This window comes from Euphorbia lathyris, chromosome 7 (assembly GCF_963576675.1).
Source record: "Euphorbia lathyris chromosome 7, ddEupLath1.1, whole genome shotgun sequence".
NCBI lineage: Eukaryota > Viridiplantae > Streptophyta > Magnoliopsida > Malpighiales > Euphorbiaceae > Euphorbia > Euphorbia lathyris.
This window is the reverse complement of record NC_088916.1, coordinates 19,335,340-19,355,310: the sequence shown is the minus strand read 5'-3', so window position 1 is coordinate 19,355,310 and position 19,971 is coordinate 19,335,340. Positions and strand designations below refer to the sequence as shown.

General features: G+C 37.9%; 1 long non-coding RNA gene across 1 annotated transcript; it reads left to right on the top strand.

Moving 5' to 3' along the window:
- The first annotated feature begins 9,362 nt into the window (after nucleotides 1-9,362).
- Nucleotides 9,363-19,129, top strand: LOC136235098 (uncharacterized). The gene is made up of 3 exons (XR_010691651.1): nucleotides 9,363-9,520; nucleotides 14,864-14,995; nucleotides 15,412-19,129. It is a non-coding gene; the product is annotated as an uncharacterized lncRNA (long non-coding RNA).
- Nucleotides 19,130-19,971: the final 842 nt, after the last annotated feature.

Genomic DNA, 19,971 nt, shown 5'->3' with positions numbered 1-19,971 from the left:
GACAGCCCCAGCCCACTGCCCGACCGAGGAGCCGGCAGCGCCTGGGCAGTGCCCGGCACTATCGGCGCATAGCCCTGCGCCAGGCACCCCCGGCCCCACTTCTCCCCTCGAGATTGGGGGAGCCTTACCCCCGGCATCAGAAAACCCAGCCGCCCGTATCTCCCATTGATCCGCACCCAGCCGCGACAACCTTGTCGAATCTGCCGCCAGTGGATCGCAAAGATCCGTCCCCAGCCGCACGGGCGGCGCCCGCGAGAACCCTGCCGACGCACCATCCATGCCCACGAGATCCCTACCGACGCCCCTGGATTCCCCTGCCTCCACCCCGCCAAGCGCCCTGCCCCGATCTACACCAGGTGCACGCTCGCCGCCAACAAAACTTGCCTCACCCTTCTCGCCCCAAACCACCAGGCCACCGCCCCCTTCCTTGCCGCAAATCCCCTCCAGATCCGACCCCCCCTCGCCGGCCACAGCCCCCCTCTCCCTAGATCTATCCCTAACACGTTTTACCATGAACCCTAGCCGAGAGAGAGAGAGAGAGAGAGGAGATAGATCTAAAAGAGAGAAAAAGATCTAAAAGAGAGAAAAAGATATAAAAGAGAGAAATAGATCTGAGAGAGAGAGGATAGATCTAAAAGAGAGAAAAAAGATCTAAAAGAGAGAAATAGATCTGAGAGAGAGAAGATAGATCTCAAAATTCTCCATCTTCATAAAAATTCTTCACCATGACAACAGATCTGAGAGAGAGAAGCCAGATCTGAAAAAGAGAAGATAGATCTAAAAGAGAGAGAAAGATCTATACAAAGTTGTTAAATATATATTTTAAATAACAATAAAAAAAATTAATCAAATTAATAACAATTATAAAATAATAATACAATTATTATTATTATTATTGTTAAACTTTTATTTTATATTTTTTTTATAAGTGTAGGTATATATGTTTGATAATTTATTAAACTGAACGAATATAGTTTAATTTCTTTTTTCAAATTTATGGTATAAGTTAATAAAAGATAATGTTTGTCTTATTTGTTATGAATTAAAAAGATTTTTGTTTTGAAATTGAAGTTGCCGGTAGGATGTAATGTTGTTTTAATCTTTTTAACTAATGGAAAGGACAAAAAAAAAAAAAAAAAATGAAAGGTATACTATTTATAGAAATGCAATTTTCATTCAATAACCATTTTATTTTAATCAAACGGTAGAAAATGGAATATACTATTTTCAGGGGCGGAATCAGGGGGTTGGGATAGGCTCGAGTCTCGGCAGGCCGTCAAAGAATTAATACTTTTTTTATAGTAACGGTGTCTGATAATATTTTGGGGAGAATTATATTGATTTTATATAGTGTTATTATAATGTTTAAAGATAAATGAGATGGTTAAACATAATTACATTTATTTGAGAGGTCTTATGTTCAATTCCCTCCAACCTCATTTTCTTTTAAAAAGTTTTTATTTATTTTAATTTTATTTTTCAATAATTATAAAAACATTTTACCATTATTAATTAATTTAAATATTCGTATGTGATGTTTTTTTTTCAAACCAAACACCCTCTTATCTTATTGGGAAATTTACATCAAAATTCAAATTTCAAAACTTATCTATAATTTTATCAATAAGTAATTGGAATTATATCAAATATGAAAATACTATGGCAGTTAAAGAAAAAACCTTGTATTATTTTTATTTTCTCACGCCATTTTAAACAGTTACTTTGAGATTTATAAAATAAAGATTTATACTTTTAACATATTAAAAATTAAATTACCATTATTAATAAAACAATAATATTATTATCATATATGATTTTTTTATGTAAATAGCCCTATCTTATTTAGATGCTATTCCAACCTTTTTTACCATTTCAGCAGTCCCGTTGTCACTCCATAAAATCAGAAACTGATGCATAATGGATTGAAATCATCTTTTATTTAAAAATTGAAACTAAGTCCCAAGTAGGGGTGTTTAAAAGCCGAACTGAAAAATTTAATTATTGAAATTTCCAAAATAATCCATACCGACATTGAATCGAAATATAACTGAACCGAAATGTTTGATTCACTTTATTTAAACCGAATTGAATTAAAAATTAAAATAACAAATAAAAATTATTATATCTCATCATTAAATTTACATTAACAAACAAAAAAAAAAAAAAAACTTGACATACTTTTAAAGGTATATCTATATTATGCTTATTATCTCAATCAACCATTAAAAAAAAAAAATCTGTAAAATCAAATATAGGGTTGAATTCACCATGTGGTTTAAGGAATAATGTTCAATTCTCCATGTGGTTTAGGGCATCCATTATAAAAAATTATAGTCAGTGTGAGCATGAACTTTTGTTTCGTCCATTTTAACTCGGGTTGGATCTCTAGTTGTTGTTGTTTTCGGTAAATTTCAATTCTAGTAAGCATGAATAGGCATTTAAAATTCTCAACATGTGAAATTCGATTAGTTACGTGTTAAAATGGTATTTTTGGAATAAAATTAATCTGCTAAAATAGTTGACCAGCGTTGACCGCCTATAAAAACCGACTGTACACTTTAGTGCGAGGTCACCTGAAGCTCGTACGGTTTAGTGTAACAAAATTTTGGTTGTTCACCAAAGTATGATTTGGGATAAAGGTTGTACACCATGTATGTAATTTACCTCATATAACCCCTATGTCGTCAACGTGTCCTACTTATACCTCAAATTACCTTAATCCATACCAAGTATGTCACAACATTCCACATAATGTGCTAATATTTCCCAGATATGTTGTCATGTTGTCCGTGTCACGAGTTGAAGTTAGCCTTTGACACATACCATATATGTAATCATGGCGTCTTACTTACACCTCGAATTATGTTATTTTAGGGCTCATTTATTTTACCAACTATTTGTTGTTGCTGTTTGTTGTTACGGTTTGATGCTTGCTGTTGCTGTTATGGTTTGCTGTTTGCTGTTGGAAAAAAACTGTTTTTCCAAAAAGCAGAGATTGTCTGCTTTTATAAAAGGCTGCTTTTCAGGTGTAAAAGGCAAACATGAGGTCACTAACCAAATACTTAATGATGCTTTTCAAGTGTAAAAGGCAAACATGATGTCACTAACCAAACATCCAAAACTCTTCATTTTGAAGTGAAAATGCAAATATGAACACGAAAATGAGCAACCAAACACCCCCTTAATTGTTGTTTCCTTCTAACAATTCTATCATTGCTTTATTATTTGTTATCTATATACATATCGAGTTCCCTTCAATCCAAACTAATTAATTAAAATTATACAGATATTACATATTATTAGTCGGGATATAAACATTTTCCTCCATACAAAATTATGAATTTATGAGAAAATATTTCCCACAAAATCATTTACATTTGTGGGGATTTTCAAATTCCCACAAAATAGTAGCAAGAATAGTGGGAAAACTTTTCCCACAAATATTATTCACATTTGTGGCGATCTTTCATTCGCCACAAATAATAGAAGTACCAATGGGGAAATTTTCCCCAAAAATATTATGTAATAGTCAGACTTAATATTTCTCCACAAATACTATTATCAATTGGAAAATGATTTTACCATAGATGTATATTTTTATGGCAAAAATAATTTTTTCCAAACTTACCTTTAATGATGCTCTACACTGGCGATGATGCGGCGAAATTTTCTCGTCACTAAGGCAAACAAATAATATTTTGTGGGAAAATGTTTCCCCACAAAAAATTGTTTTCTTGTAGTGTAAGTATATCATCGTATCTTTGATACATACCCTATATGTCATCGTTGCGTCTTATTTATATCTCAAACTACATTTTGACATATCACATATGTCCCCATGTGTTCCAAGTCTTTCATATATGTGTCATTATTCCTAGAATATATCGACATGAGTTGGTCTCATCCCATTTACCCGGATGGCAAGGTGTACCTAACTACCCTGTTATGCCATTCACTTGTTAGTCATATAAGGTGTAGAAGCACAATTATCTATACGGTGTACTCACATTTAAAATTGACCTTTTCAAAAAACGTCCGGACACTCATAATAGCATACTTCAAATTCCATATTTACATTATGATTATGCATTAAATTTTATATAAATATATATTGGTTAAAATATTAATTTTTTATTAGCATTGTTACTTTTTATTATTATATATATCGATAGACAGATACTAAAATACAACAACAACAAAGCCTTAGTTCCGAAATGATTCGGGATCGGCTAACATGAACCTATTAAAATATATTTACTAAAAATGAAAAAGGTTTTCACCTTTGATATGAATGTGGTGAATTTGTTGAATGTACTTGTCTTAGTAATTATTTATTGTGTTTGTGAGTTTCATTTAATTTACCCTATTACATTATGTTTTTTCTAATGAAACAGAGGAAGCAGTTAATTACCATGTGCACTAATTTCCTAGTAGAGATAAAGAATTACGACAGTAATGAGTTTTATCGTAGAAAATATGAACCGTGCTTTCATAAAATACTAAAAATATGTGAAGAGGAAAAGGATCCAGATTTAATCATGACGAAGGTTGCTGCTGCTAAATTAATCCCTGAAAATATTCTCTCTCATGACATTCAGACCCTTATCAATTATGTTGAAGGCAAGCAGCGCATAGTTGGTTAGTGTACTTTATATCTATTCTGAAATTTTTATTTTGAATTTACGTTTTGTATTTTAAAATTTTAATTGTTGGACTTTTTCTTCATATTTTCTATTTTGATTCTTATTTTTTTAATTGTTTGGTATTATAGATTTAGATCCATGGAAATATCGCAAAGTCTAAATTCTTGAAGTGTTTTGCCGAACGACATATTCCAGAATCACATCAACACAAATAGACAAATTGAATTCAAGGAAATACTATACCGAATGAAATTTCGAAGGTGTAATAATTACTTGATTACAATGTTCGAATATAACACTATACATGCAATACCATATGTAATAGTTACTTCATCGTCATATTTGAATATATATATTATACATGCAATCCATAGTGTATTTGATGATGATATTTTAACATAAACATTATACATGCAGTGCGTTGATATATTATAAGAATCTTGCTAATTGATTAAAAAAATAATAAAGAAAAAATCCAAATTGGAACTATTAAGTAAATAAAGGACAAATAAGAACTTAAAGCCAAAAAGAACACATTTTTAAGAGAAAAATAACACTTTAATGGTACTCAGATAATTTTATTAGTTTCATTGTATACCTTTTTATTATAATTAGCGTATTTACTCATGCAATGCACAAGATAAATTACTGTTTTATAATTTACAGGCTTATAAAATTTATACAATTGATGATAAATATATTTAAAATTAAGAAGAAGTATATTTGTACTATACTCTCTGTAGATGATAATATTTAACACTAAATATAGATCATATATATTATAGAATTTGAATTTATTAAATCTAAATTGTAAAGTTTATCAAAATTTTAAGATAACTTATCACATAAAATAATAAGAATGTACCTATACTAAAATGAGGGAATTCATTTTATAATATAAAAAATTAAAAAAAATAGTAGGTCATTGGATAGCCAAATAAATCTTAAATATTCATAGATATAACCAATGTTGTGAGAGTCGAATCGAACATCAAACCAGATTTATTGTTAGATAATGAATTATTTGGTTCAACCAAATAACTAAAATTGGTCAGACTGATATCATAATAAATAAATAAATAATATCTGTATATAATTTAAAATTATTTTGTAAATTATATATATATATAATTATAAATAAATAAAATTTAAAAACCTAAATGATCTTAGAGATAGTAACTCTACCTTGACTTTACTCTATAGTTATTAAAACTGGATCTGTTAAAGAACCGAAAAATACAATAAATCAAGGGTTAGAGGTTCTGCAACGACCCAGTCAAGAGAGGGTGGCGCTAGGGTAGAAGGCCTGAGCAAGGAGCCGCTCTAAGGGATAACGATGAGGACAGGAATGAACTGAATCCCATATCGGAAGTGGAGAGGGAGTGATTGAGACTTATTAGTGAGATGAGAATCCAATACATGCAGACGCATTTTAAAGCCGTGAGGCCCAATGTGTTGGATTTGGATCAAAGCGGGCATTATCTAAATGGTATTGATCGGGATGTTACAATTGGTATCAGAGCCGACTCTCCACGTACGATGTGTGGTTCGGGGACGAACCAGACGGAAGTTGGTGGGCCTGTGATGACTCGATTCGGAGAGGGTGGTGCCGAGGTAAAAGGCTTGAGCAATGAGCGGCCCTAAGGGATGTTGATAGGGATAGAAATGAACTGAATCCCACATCGGAAGTGGAAGTGAGATGAGAATCCAATATATGCAGACGCATTTTAAAGCCGTGAGACCCAATGTCCTGGATTTGGACCAAAGTGGACAGTATCTACATGGTATTGGATCAGGATGTTACAGGTTCAACTGAGGTTTAAAAGATCATGTGAAAATTATATTTTTATTCACATTTAAACTTATAACGTAGTAGAATCTTAATAACATTATTAAAAGTGTAAAACATGCTTATTTCAATTTGAAATATTACTATATAGAGGTGGCAAAGGGGAGAGGATTATTCGAAAACCGCGGGTATCCGAACCGACAAGGATGGAGAATAACCGTAAAAATTGGGGATGAGCATGGGGATAGGGAATTTTTTTCCCGAAACCTAAACGGGGATGGGGATGGAGATTGCTATATCCATTGTCACGTCCGTGTCTAAAATTCTAATCTTCGATATAGATTATGATATAATTTTTATAGTGTTAATTAATTACGAATTCAAATATACTACCAGATTTAATTTATCGGGTTTAATTTCATGTTTTTAGGTGTAAATAAAAAGTTTTGGGTAAGTGTTATAAAAAGTTATAAACTAAAGGATCAAAATTAATATTTTCCAGTTACTAATATTTAATATTTAATTACTAATATTTTCGATTTTTAATTATATAATTATGTTGGTATGTGATCTAATACAATTTAATTTAATTTAATTTTTATTTTTATTATTATTATTATTATTATTATATGGATTAGGTGGCATATAGTTAAATAATGTAGCTTCAAGTGTCTATTAAATTGAAGAAAATCAATTCATCACCATCTAAGCTATTATATGTCTTTATTTACTTAATTTAAAAGCCATGTGTCCAAATGATTACAAGAAATATGATTTGCCAGAAAGAAGAGATGGTGAAAGAATAAAAGATGAGTTTGAAGTTTAGGGTTTTGGAAGACATAAAGTTTTAGGTCAATTAACAAAACAAACAAAAAAGATATAAAATACAATTTCATATAAGATACATAAATATGGAAGGAAAAAGAGAGGTTTGGGGAAAAACGTTTTTCGGTTGTCAACTGATCACACCGATTAACTTTCGGTGATCGACGACGATGTTTTGAATCAGATGTCAGCGGATCACACCGATTAACTTTCGGTGACCCACGACACATTCTGGTAACTGTATTTTAGATTCAAATACCCATAAAGTCAGCTCAAGTCACTATAAATACCCCCAACATAGGGAAGGTAGAGACATTCTCACACTCACTGCAAAATCGGGGAACCCCATAGCTCTTCGAATATTTCCTTTGGTAGTCTTCTTGAATATCTAATTATCTTGATCGTCGGAGTGTTCACATGGACCGCTCCCCGCACAGGGAAGAGAACGACGTGCCACAAGGATCCTCGACGACAGCCCGAATCACTGTATGACATTCCCTGATTATTTGGTGCAGTGAGCGTGGACTACAAGTGATTTTTCAATGTGTTCAGCAACATGCAGACCCCAACTGAGCTCACGCCGGCCGGAGTACCGAACGTCGCAGCTACCAGTTCCATGACCAGCGAAGCGCATCCCACGCTGTCCACCCTGATTTCTCCTAGGAACCTGGCCCCACTGATAGAGGAAGTGGATCCCGCGGAGGAAGGAGCGTACAACACCTCGCAACTCCTGAGCACCATACGAGGTTTTCAGACCACCCAGGCCATTCACACGGCGGCTCATATGAAGGTCATGGAGCAACAACAAACCCTACAAGAGGAGAACGCTAAAATCTGGCAATACCTCAAGGAGGCTGCAACACCGCAGCAAACATGCACGGTTGCGACCAGATCAGCAGCCCCGGAGGCACTCATTGAGAGGCAACACGAGCCCGCCACGGCTGCACTAGGAGCAAGAGGTGCGATATCCGAAGGACCAGTAACCACCGGCGACGAGGACATACTGGAGCAGAAAATCCAGCGGTTTTTGGACAAGAGGGCACTCGAGGGAGTAATGGGGGGAAGCATCACCTCCGGCAAAACTCCGCTGGTGCAAAGGATCATTGAAACGAGGTTTCCGCGTGACTGGAAAGCCACACGGTTGTCCCAGTACTCGGGAACCGAGGACCCGAATGATCACGTGGCTTCTTTTATGAGCTCCATCAACCTCTACTCCAAGGATGAGGACATCATGTGCAAGGTTTTCCCCACTACACTCTTCGCGAGTGCGCAGGAATCGTATCGAGGATTGGCTCCCGAGTCCATCGATTCCTTCGACCTATTAAAAGACCTTTTTCTCTCTAGGTTCACCGCGGCAGCAAAAGTAAGGAAGATCAGCTCGGACCTCAATGGGCTCAAGCAGCGGACGACCGAGCCACTACGAAATTTCCTCTCCAGGTTCCACCACATGGCCTCTCAGGTCAAAGGCCTCAATCTGGAAGTGGCCCACGATGCTATCGCAAAAGGCACCTCGTGCGAGCCCCTTAAACAAAAGTTGTCAAGTCCGTGTCCAAATTTTTAAACTTTTATAAGATAATATTAGATTATATAACACCTCAAATTCATTATTTGAATTTTAGACCGAGATAACATCTTTAGTTATATACGATGAATTTTTGTAGTCGGAATAATAAATAAAGGTTCAATTCAGAAACCGATTAATAGTGACGTATAGACAAAGGAACGGTTCGTTAATGATACACGAATATAAATAAGGAAAATTTATGGGATTGTTAACGATGCGTTTAAATATCATAATTAATTTACAACTTGAGCTAAATTAATAATTAGAGGTATTAAAAGTGTTAATTAGTTATTTAGACTTATAATTAACTAATGTTGGTATGTATAAATAAATTAACTAATATTGGTACGTATAACACAAATCTAAAGTTCCATGGAATGTAAAACAAATAAAATACAAGTCCATTTATTATAACCATACGATGAGATTGGGAAAAGAGGAACCCTTGATTCAATCTGATCACCACTCAAAGATTATAATATTAAGGATATATCTAAATGGAATTAACCAGCTTGGGAGGTGATTGATTATCCTTATCTATTTCTTTCTTTACGGGGGATTATCCTTACTTCTCTCTCGGTTCAAAAGTAGGAAGGTTCCATGGTTTACTTATGCCGTTCTTAGTCGGAGAGACGAGCTCCCTATCTATGTTTCCGAAAGACCGTGTTTCGATTCCCGGAGGCCTCCTTCTAATTTTGGGTAATTCTAGATTCCTTTGGTCTTCATGTAATTTCAGCGAGTTTTGAATTTGATGTGTTCGATAGAGTCGTTTTAGACTTTGAGCGGGTTCTGAACCTGATTTTCTCGGTAGAAAGAGTCATTGACTTAGACTTGGAATGAGTTTTGAATAAGATCCGTTTGAGATTTGGACGTTTAAATTGGGTTCTTTTGGTAAAATTGATAAAAATGGACTCGTTATTGTGTTAGACGTCTAAATCGGTTCATTTGGTAAAAGAATAGGGTGTAGACCTTAGGTTAATTCGTTGGTAAAAATGATTGAATGATAAAAATAGTCGGGTTAGATTTATAGTTTGATTCCTTTACCAGACATTTTAAGACGATGATTTTGAATCAGGTTTGTCCGGTATAACGAGTAGTATGGACTTAAAATTCCGGTTTGGATTAAATAGACGTTTGGACTCGAATTAAAATCGTATGGGTTATTGTTTTCGTGAAAGGATTTTTATGAATTTTTAATATATTACAATAGTGTTACTGACCTTCAAGCTTTGGATAAATTATTTGAATGCAATGTTAATTTTTGAAATAATTATTATTTTATAATAAGGCTATGATTTACATTAGTCTAAGTGTTAGGAAATATAATTCTTTAATATAGATAGAACTACGTGGCTTTGATTCTTTAATTAAGATTATTCGGATACGTAGGAAACTCGATAGAATTATCGAGTCCAAACCAAACAAATAAATAAATATATTTTGGGCACTCTGAATACCGTCAAAGTTTCTTAGGGTCTAAGTGGATTGATTTGTAGATGATAAATTCATATTTTAGGTTCATAAGTTCATTCTCCTTCTTTCACCGTCGTACTCGATGCCATTTAGGGTCGGGTTTGACAAAAGTGCTTCAGAAAAATGCCCCGATCCTTGGAGGAGCTCATGACCATGGCGCAGACCTTCGTCCGGTACGACGACTGTGATCAACCTGCAGGATACGAAGAATCGGAAAAAGACAAGGCCAGAGGAGACTCGCGGAGAGAAGAAAAGAGCAGGTTGACCGGGAAGGCCCGAGACGGAGGACGGGCCCGCAGGGAGGCCCCCTTACCTTTTCCCGCACGTGTAGAGCCGATGAACTCAGAACGCAGGGGAGACCGGTCCCGAGGAAAGGAGGTACACTATGTTACTCAGAACCCAGCTCGACGATACACACACCTAACCTCACCGACGGACAAAGGGAAGACCCGCATCGAGAAGGAATACTGCAAATACCACAAATCCTCCAGACACTCCATAGAGAACTGTTATCAGCTACAGAAGGAAATCGAACGAATCACACAGCAGGGTGCCCCGCCGAGACCCATTAGGCAAAGAGAGAAAAGCCCGAACCAGCACGACGTCGGTCGAGCGGAGGAACCAAAGTGACCTAGGTTCCACGGGGAAATTCATGTTATCAGAGAGGGAACACCGACGCTCTGTCCCCATCCGGAGACCTCTCGGAAGAGAAAAACAGCCGATCAGACCCTGACACTACAGCCACCACTCCAAACTAGCCACTCAGAGGCCCTCGTGGTCACTATCAACATCTCCAGCTTTAAGGTGCACCGGGTGCTGGTTGACACAGGAGCTCGGTAAATTTGGTGACATGGACAGCATTGAGAGTTATGAAAAATACCCACAAGGCCCTCCACGCGGGAACCTTTCCCCTGGTTGGATTGTCAGAGATAGAAATCCCCGTAAAGGGAACCATCTCTCTCCCGACGATCCTCGGCGAGGACGGTGAGGAGACAGAAGGCACCGCCGAATGGGTAGCGGTGGACATCCCCTTAGTCTATAACGCTATCATCGGAAGACCTCTGCTGGCTAGCCTCAAAGCTGTGGTTGACATCTCCGACCTATGCCTGACCCTACCATATCGAAGCGGCAAAATCACCATCCATGGAGACCGCATCTTGGCCAAGAAACTGCAATGGGAGGCAACTCAACCACGGACGACACTCTATCTTGAGGACGGCCTGATGGATATGAGGGGGTACAATCCCACGCCAATAGAGCCAGTCGAAGACTGCCCGGTTGGGGAGAGCAAGGCATTGAAGATCGGGACCAAGCTGCAGCCTCAGCTGGCCGATGAAATAAAGGCCGTTCTCACCGAACATTCAGACGTGTTCGCTTGGTGCACCGAGGATATCACGGGCGTTTCACCCGAGCAGGTAACTCACAAGTTGAATATTGATCCTTCTGTCGAGCCTCTAAAACAGAAGAAACGGGTATAAGCAAGGGACAAACATGCAGCAGTCAAGGCAGAGATCGAGAAGCTTTTAACTGTTAAATTTATTCACGAAGTTCACTATCCAGATTGGCTTTCTAATGTTGTACTTGTAAAGAAAGCCAGTGGAAAGTACCGCATGTGTGTAGACTTTACCGACGTTAATAAAGCATGTCCCAAAGATTCTTACCCGCTGCCTAACATAGATCAACTTCTCGATCAAACAGCAGGGCGCAAAATCCTATCCCAATTTGATGCCATAGCCGGTTTTCAGCAAATACCCTTGGACCCAGCCGATGCCGAGAAAACCTCCTTTATAACGCATGAAGGCACATATTGCTACAATGTAATGCCTTTCGGCCTGAAAAACGCAGGGGCCACATATCAACGACTAATAGACAAGATGTTCTCTCACCTCATCAGCAAGTCGGTACAAGTCTACATCGACGACATGGTCGTCTTGAGAACTGATGAAAGCGATCACCCACATGACTTGGTAGAGGTGTTTAAAATTTTTAGGGACTACAACTTCAAACTCAACCCGGAGAAATGCTTCTTTGGAATTCGTAGCGGCAAGTTTCTTGGCTGTGTGGTCTCAGAGAGGGGTATTGAGACTAATCCCGCGAAGATTGAGGAAATTTTAGAAATGAAAGCACCACACAATCTACAGGGCGTCCAAAGACTCAACGGAAGGGTCATCGCCTTGGGGCGGTTCATCTCCTGCTCGCCGCAACGTTGCCTGCCTTTCTACAAAGCAATAAAAAAGGGCCATCCCTTTAAATGGTCTACCGACTGTCAGGTGGCATTCAATGCCATCAAAACTTTTCTCGCCACGCCACCCCTACTGTCAGTGCCAAAGCAGGGCCGGGACATCCAGCTGTACTTCACCATAGTCGATAAAACCGTGGCACTGGTTCTCACTCAGGTTGAAGGTATGAAGCTCTATCCGATATACTTCTTAAGCAAGGTGCTCAAGGGAGCAGAGGTCCGGTACTCCGAGGTTGAGAAGGCTCTTTTCGCCATTACACATGTGTTTAAACGCCTACGGCCATATTTCCAAGTGCATACGGTTGTCGTCAAAACCAATTACTAGGGATGGCAACGGGTAGGGTACCCGCGGGTAGTGCCAATCCCAATCCCAATCCCAATCCCAATCCCAAACCCTTACCCTTTTATTTTTTAATTACCCGTACCCTTCCCATTACCCTAACGGGTATATGTTTTGCATCCCATACCCTTCCCATTTAATTCACGGGTACCCGCGGGTACCCTTACCCGTTAAGAATCAATAAATAAAATAAAAAATATTACAAATTTAACAAAGTATAAATTTAATAAATCATTGATTTAAAAATTGAACAAATTGAACCTTAATCAATAAAAATAAAATAGTTTAGTGATATCACTTAATGGTTAAAGAACAAAAGTTTAGCATTCAAATCTTGCATCTTACATCTAAAACATAATAATATTTTTTGATATATAAAAAATTTATGACGGGTAACGGGTACCGAGTACCCTAGGGGGTCTTCCCATACCCGTCCCATTACCCTAACGGGTAGTGATTTTGATCCCATACCCGTCCCATACCCTTTTGTACAGGGTACGGGTAGTCCCATTAGGGTCGGGTAGTGCCGGGTACCCGCGGGTAGAGTAACCGTTGCCATCCCTACCAATTACCCTCTCAAGAAGGCAGTCCAAAAACCTGAGGTCTCTGATCGCATCACCAACTGGTCGATCCAACGGTCGTAGTTTGATGTACGCTTTGAGCCCCGCACTACGAACAAAGCTCAAGTACTCTCCGATTTCCTTGCCAAATTCACCGGGTCATCTACCAACGGCCTCACCCAGGATAAAGCTAACAATAGCGACCAATGGACTATGAGTGTAGACGAGTCTTGTGGACTAGGGCGGGCAGGCGCAGGCATCGCCATTTAGGGACCTTACGACCTCCGCTTACGATATGTCGTCCGATTTAATTTTCCAACCACAAACAACCAAGCAGAGTATAAGGCCCTGATCGCGGCCCTTTGACTGGCCAAAATAATGGTAACAGGGAATCTGAGGATGTACTCAGACTCCAAACTCGTCGTCAGCCACGTCAATGGCACTTACAAAGCAAAAGACCCAACAATGTGTCAATACTTGGAGCTTTCCAAGTCCATGCTCGAGGATCTCAAAAGCAAGGGAATAATTTTCACCCTGAAACTCATACCGCGAGAGGAAAATGAAGAAGCAGATGCCATTGCTACTCTCGCAGCAGGCGAGCAGTCCAGTGACCCACATACACTTATAGAAACTGCTGCGGCCCCAGCCATCAGCACACAATGCTCCTTGCAGATCGACATGGCTGATGCAGTAACAAACGGTTGGAGAAGTCATATAATCATATACCTGGAAGATGGAGCCCTGCCAGAAGACAAGACTCAAGCATCCCTCGTGGTTCGGTGATCCTGGCGATACGCAATGCATGACGGCATCCTTTATCGGAAGTCGATCAGCCAGCCTTGGTTATGTTGCATTTCCGAGGAAGAGGGAGATCACTGTCTAAAAGAAATACACCAGGGTGTATATAGCTCACATCAGGGTGCTCGTTCGATTGCGAAAAAGGCCCGACTTCAGGGACTTTACTGGCAGACCATGGACTCCGACGCGGTTCGGATGGTGCGAAACTACCAGGCATGTCAAGTGCATGCAAATACTCATCACACCCTGGCCTTTCGCTGTATGGGGAGTTGATCTGCTCGGTCCTTTTCCGATAGCCTTAGCACAGAAGCGTTTCGTGGTGGTCGCAGTCGATCACTTCACAAAATGGATTGAGGCTGAAGCCATCGCTAAGATAACCGCCGACAATGTTATAAGCTTCCTCAAACGAACAATAATATACCGATTCAGAGTCCCTCATTCTTTCATCACAGATAACGGGCGACAATTTGACTGCACTTAATTCCGCGAATTTGATAGCTCCCATTTGTATAGGGTTTTTAGGCCCCTTTTAGTTTCCTTTTGCTTTATTTTCTTTTAATTTCAGTAGTGTTTTATTATCTTTTAGTTTAAATTAGCAATTCCCTTATTTTTGGCATTTTCGGTGTTTTCAGGGATTTTCAGGGACCTTTCGTGCCTTTCCGAACCAGACCCAAGCCTATTGGAGCATTTCCGGATCATTCAGGGACCATCCGAGCACTTTTGGGATTCGTCAGGGACCATTAAAGCACTTTTCGGAAGCCCAGGTACCTAAATAGATAAAAGCCGGAGCCACAGTTCCTCAAATAGGACCTGTCTCGGCGAGACATCACCTGTCTCGTCGAGACAGGCCCTCGTCTCGTCGAGACAGGCCTTGTCTCGACAAGACGAGGCGGGGGAAGGCGCAGGCGCGCCTTCCCCTTTGCTGAAATTCGCGGATCAGGGCCTTAAAAGCCCATTTAACACTTTGTAAATGCCATTTTTACCCCTGAGGTATTAGGGTTTCCTTCCTAACTCTATAAATAGGGAGCTAATCCTAATCTTTCAGGGGGGGATTAGCCATTGAATAAATCGGAGAGCCGCTAGGGCTTTTCTCTCCTCCATAATGTAGTTTTATTTCTTTTTAGATTAGATTTTCCTGCTTTCTAGGTTAGATTTATTTCCTGTTTTTATTTCTTTCAAGAACAATTGATGGGAGAAGTTCCTCGTCTTCTATTTCTGTAGTTGGAATCGGCAAAACAGGTTTTGGATTTCTATCTCTTTTCCTTTTATCTTTTGCGATTATATTTAATTGAAGCTTTTTCCATTATTCTTATACGCCTATTGCTATGATTAATTTGTCTATGAATTAATCCCCATCCAATTTGGGATGGGGATGAAATTGATTATATGAATATTTATGATTAGGGATCTAGGACCTTTCATTGATCAGTTTATGCATGCTTAATGCCTAGATATTATTAGGAACAAGATTTATGCTAGAAAGAACATTGATAATGATCAACTAGCCTGTTTATATATATAATGTGCCTAATGCCTGTGACCCTGACATTAAATAAGGATTATAGATAGATGAGAACCTGACCACGGAATTGTCTATCCCGAATTTGTATTAACCTGACTTCGCTAGAGACCACTAGGAATGAGGCTTTGTGGCTGGGCTACGGCTTTAGCCTTAGTTGTCAATAAACCTAATGCTTTGCATGACCTAGGGTATATGCCTAATCAAGCCGTCACCCGAATGCATGTGAATAGGAAGGACAATACTGATCATATTAGTCTTTCACTTAGGGCAATTACCTTCAATCACTGGTAAAACACAAATCTGAACTCCCTAAACCCATAAATAGGATTTAATCAAAGGATTCCTCAGCCTAGGTTGTGTCATCCGTGAATTCACCTTCTACACTGTCAATTGTTTTCTTTATTTTGTTATCTTTATTGCTTTAATTAGTTATTCAAAAACCCAACTTTTATCCAACCCTCTAAACAATTAGATCATTCTAGGTAGATTTACTAGTTATAACGAATAGTCCTTGTAGTTCGATCTCATGCTTAGCACTTTATTACTTGTTGTGATAGGATACACTTGTCCTATTAACTGTTATATACTTTACGAGCATCAAGTTTTTGGCGCCGTTGCCGGGGACTATTTCGATTATAATCTATGTAAATTGAATAGGTTGAGATAATTGTTTAGATATGTGTATATATATATAAAAAAATAAAAAAAGAATTCGGGTTTTTCAGAAAAAAAAAAAAAATTCTCATGTCGTCTCGCCGAGACACTGTTCATCTCGGCGAGACACACCAAAAAAAAATTATTTTTTATTTTCTATTTAAAAAAAATTTAATTAACGTTTTTTTTTCCTTTTTCGTTTCTTTTGCTTTTTCTACTCTTATTCTTATGTTTGTTTTCTTTTTTTCTATTGGCAGAACCCTCTAATCGGAATACTCACCAACGCCGGATTAATTTTCAGGACTGCAACTTGGATTGAAAATTTAGCATCGGAAATTCGGGGTTGGATTGACAAGCCACCCCTGAGGGAGTTTTTCTATCTTATTTCTTTTCTGCACTTTATGTTTTACTTTTATGTAATGATGGAAGTAAATGCATGTTGTAGGTGTGGGGAGGAGATACTAGGATATAATGATTTTAGATTCTGCCATTTGCATGTTTTTAATTTCTTTTTGTTTTTTTATATTAGGTTGCATGTTTTTGTTTTAATTTTAGGATTTCATGCTTTTTGTTTTTGTTTGCTTTTTAATTCTAGGAATAAAAAGTATCCTAGGCAGTTGAATTTGATACATTTAGCTATCCCGCAATACAGTTGACAATGCGCTTAAAAATTTGCACATTCTAAATGAAATTGATGCATGAGAAAAATTTTGAACAACGTTTGAGTCTCCAAAGAGTATTATTTGCCTAAAATTGACATGGAACGGAACGTTAGTTGAGGCTAGGATTGATACAAATAACCCTTCAATTGTGAGTTAGAGCCATAAAGATCAATATTTTAGACTCATGATTAGGAACAATTGATCTCTTAGGTGTGGGATTACATTTATTGTCTTTGTGCTCATAGGAATTGCATCCAATACTGGTTGAATTTTGTGTTTTTATTAAACTTGAAATGATTAGGCAACCTAGGTATAGCCCTTTGTGAAATTCAGCCAATTTCTTTGTTTAGCCAAAATCCCTTAACAATTCCCCTAGATAAGCCCATTTGAGCCTTTTACCCCTTTCTTTGATCAACCATGTTACAAACCTTAGCCGTCTTAAATATCCTTTCTCATCCAAGTTAAATTACTCAATTTAGTTTTGATAAATCCTTAGACACACTTATCCTTCAAATTCTCGCTAGCAATCATTAAAAGGTTGTAATTTTAATAGAAGAAGCAACCTTTACCCAATTGAATTTCACTCTTTTTCCCCTCTATTCAAAGAAAAAAAAAATGGTTAAAAACCAAATAAAAAAAAGAATAAAATAGAGGAAAGGATAAAAGACGTGTTTATATTTTTAGTTGCTTCCCGAATACTTCATTGCCTCATAAACACAACCTTGAGCTTCAACCTTTATATACAGAGCGGAAACAGTGTCCCTTTTGGATTATGAATTGCTTGAGGACAAGCAAAATTTTAAGTGTGTGGAGGTGGTTTATAGCTCCCTAATGCGAAAAATGTGTCCTTTTTGCAAAAATTTTAACTATTTGAGTCATTTAACTTTTTGCCTAAAATTTCCTTTTTCCTACCCCAACCTTTAGCCAATGTTACAACCCTTAAAGACCTATGATTTTGTTTAATTTTAATGCATTAATTTTGACCGGATGGATGATGCAATCCCAACGTGACCACTTTGTGCAATAACATGTAGAGCGTTTACAAATACAAATTTTTTTACCCAAACACTTGAGCGTTAGAGTGATCACTTGTGAGCTATCAATTTTAGTTCTCTTCTTTTGTATTCATGAAGTGTTGATTGATAAAACCAAATTAATCAGTTTTGGAGACTCGCCTGAGGTTCATCATGTTTTTAATTGCAAAATGAGTAGTGTGAATTGTTGTGAATAATAAAGTGTAGTAGATTCTTGTTTTTGTAGGGGAGCTATTTGTTGATTTTTCTCTGCTTTAGATTCTGTCTTGCTTGAGGACAAGCAAGATTCAAGTGTGGGGAGGTTGATAGCTCCCATTTGTATAGGGTTTTTAGGCCCCTTTTAGCTTCCTTTTGCTTTATTTTCTTTTAATTTCAGTAGTGTTTTATTATCTTTTAGTTTAAATTAGCAATTCCCTTATTTTTGGCATTTTCGGTGTTTTCAGAGATTTTCATGGACCTTTCGTGCCTTTCCGAACTAGACCCAAGCCTATTGGAGCATTTCCGGATCATTCAGGGACCATCAGAGCACTTTTGGAATTCGTCAGGGACCATTAGAGCACTTTTCGGAAGCCCAGGGACCTAAACAGATAAAAGCCGGAGCCACAGTTCCTCAAATAGGACCTGTCTCGGCGAGACATCACCTGTCTCGTCGAGACAGGCCCTCGTCTCGTCGAGACAGGCCTTGTCTCGACGAGACGAGGTGGGGGAAGGCGCTCCTGCTGAAATTCGCGGATCAGGGCCTTAAAAGCCCATTTAACACTTTGTAAATGCCATTTTTACCCCTGAGGCATTAGGGTTTCCTTCCTAACTCTATAAATAGGGAGCTAATCCTAATCTTTCAGTGGGGGGATTAGACATTGAATAAATCGGAGAGCCGCTAGGGCTTTCTCTCCTCCATAATGTAGCTTTATTTCTTTTTAGATTAGATTTTCCTGCTTTCTAGGTTAGATTTATTTCCTGTTTTTATTTCTTTCAAGAACAATTGATGGGAGAAGTTCCTCGTCTTCTATTTCTGTAATTGGAATCGGCAAAACGGGTTTTGGATTTTTATCTCTTTTCCTTTTATCTTTTGCGATTATATTTAATTGAACCTTTTTCCATTATTCTTATACGCCTATTGCTATGATTAATTTGTCTATGAATTAATCCTCATCCAATTTGGGATGGGGATGAAATTGATTATATGAATATTTATGATTAGGGATCTAGGACCTTTCATTGATCAGTTTATGCATGTTTAATGCCTAGATATTGTTAGGAACAGGATTTATGCTAGAATGAACATTGATAATGATCAACTAGCCTGTTTATGTATATAATGTGCCTAATGCCTGTGACCCTGACATTAAATAAGGATTATAGATAGATGAGAACCTGACCACGGAATCGTCTATCCCGAATTTGTATTAACCTGACTTCGCTAGAGACCACTAGGAATGAGGCTTTGTGGCTGGGCTACGGCTTTAGCCTTAGTTGTCAATAAACCTAATGCTTTGCATGACTTAGGGTATATGCCTAATCAAGCCGTCACCCGAATGCATGTGAATAGGAAGGACAATACTGATCATATTAGTCTTTCACTTAGGGCAATTACCTTCAATCACTGGTAAAACACAAATCTGAACTCCCTAAACCCATAAATAGGATTTAATCAAAGGATTCCTCAGCCTAGGTTGTGTCATCCGTGAATTCACCTTCTACACTGTCAATTGTTTCCTTTATTTTGTTATCTTTATTGCTTTAATTAGTTATTTAAAAACCCAACTTTTATCCAACCCTCTAAACAATTAGATCATTCTAGGTAGATTTACTAGTTATAACGAATAGTCCTTGTGGTTCGATCTCGTGCTTAGCACTTTATTACTTGT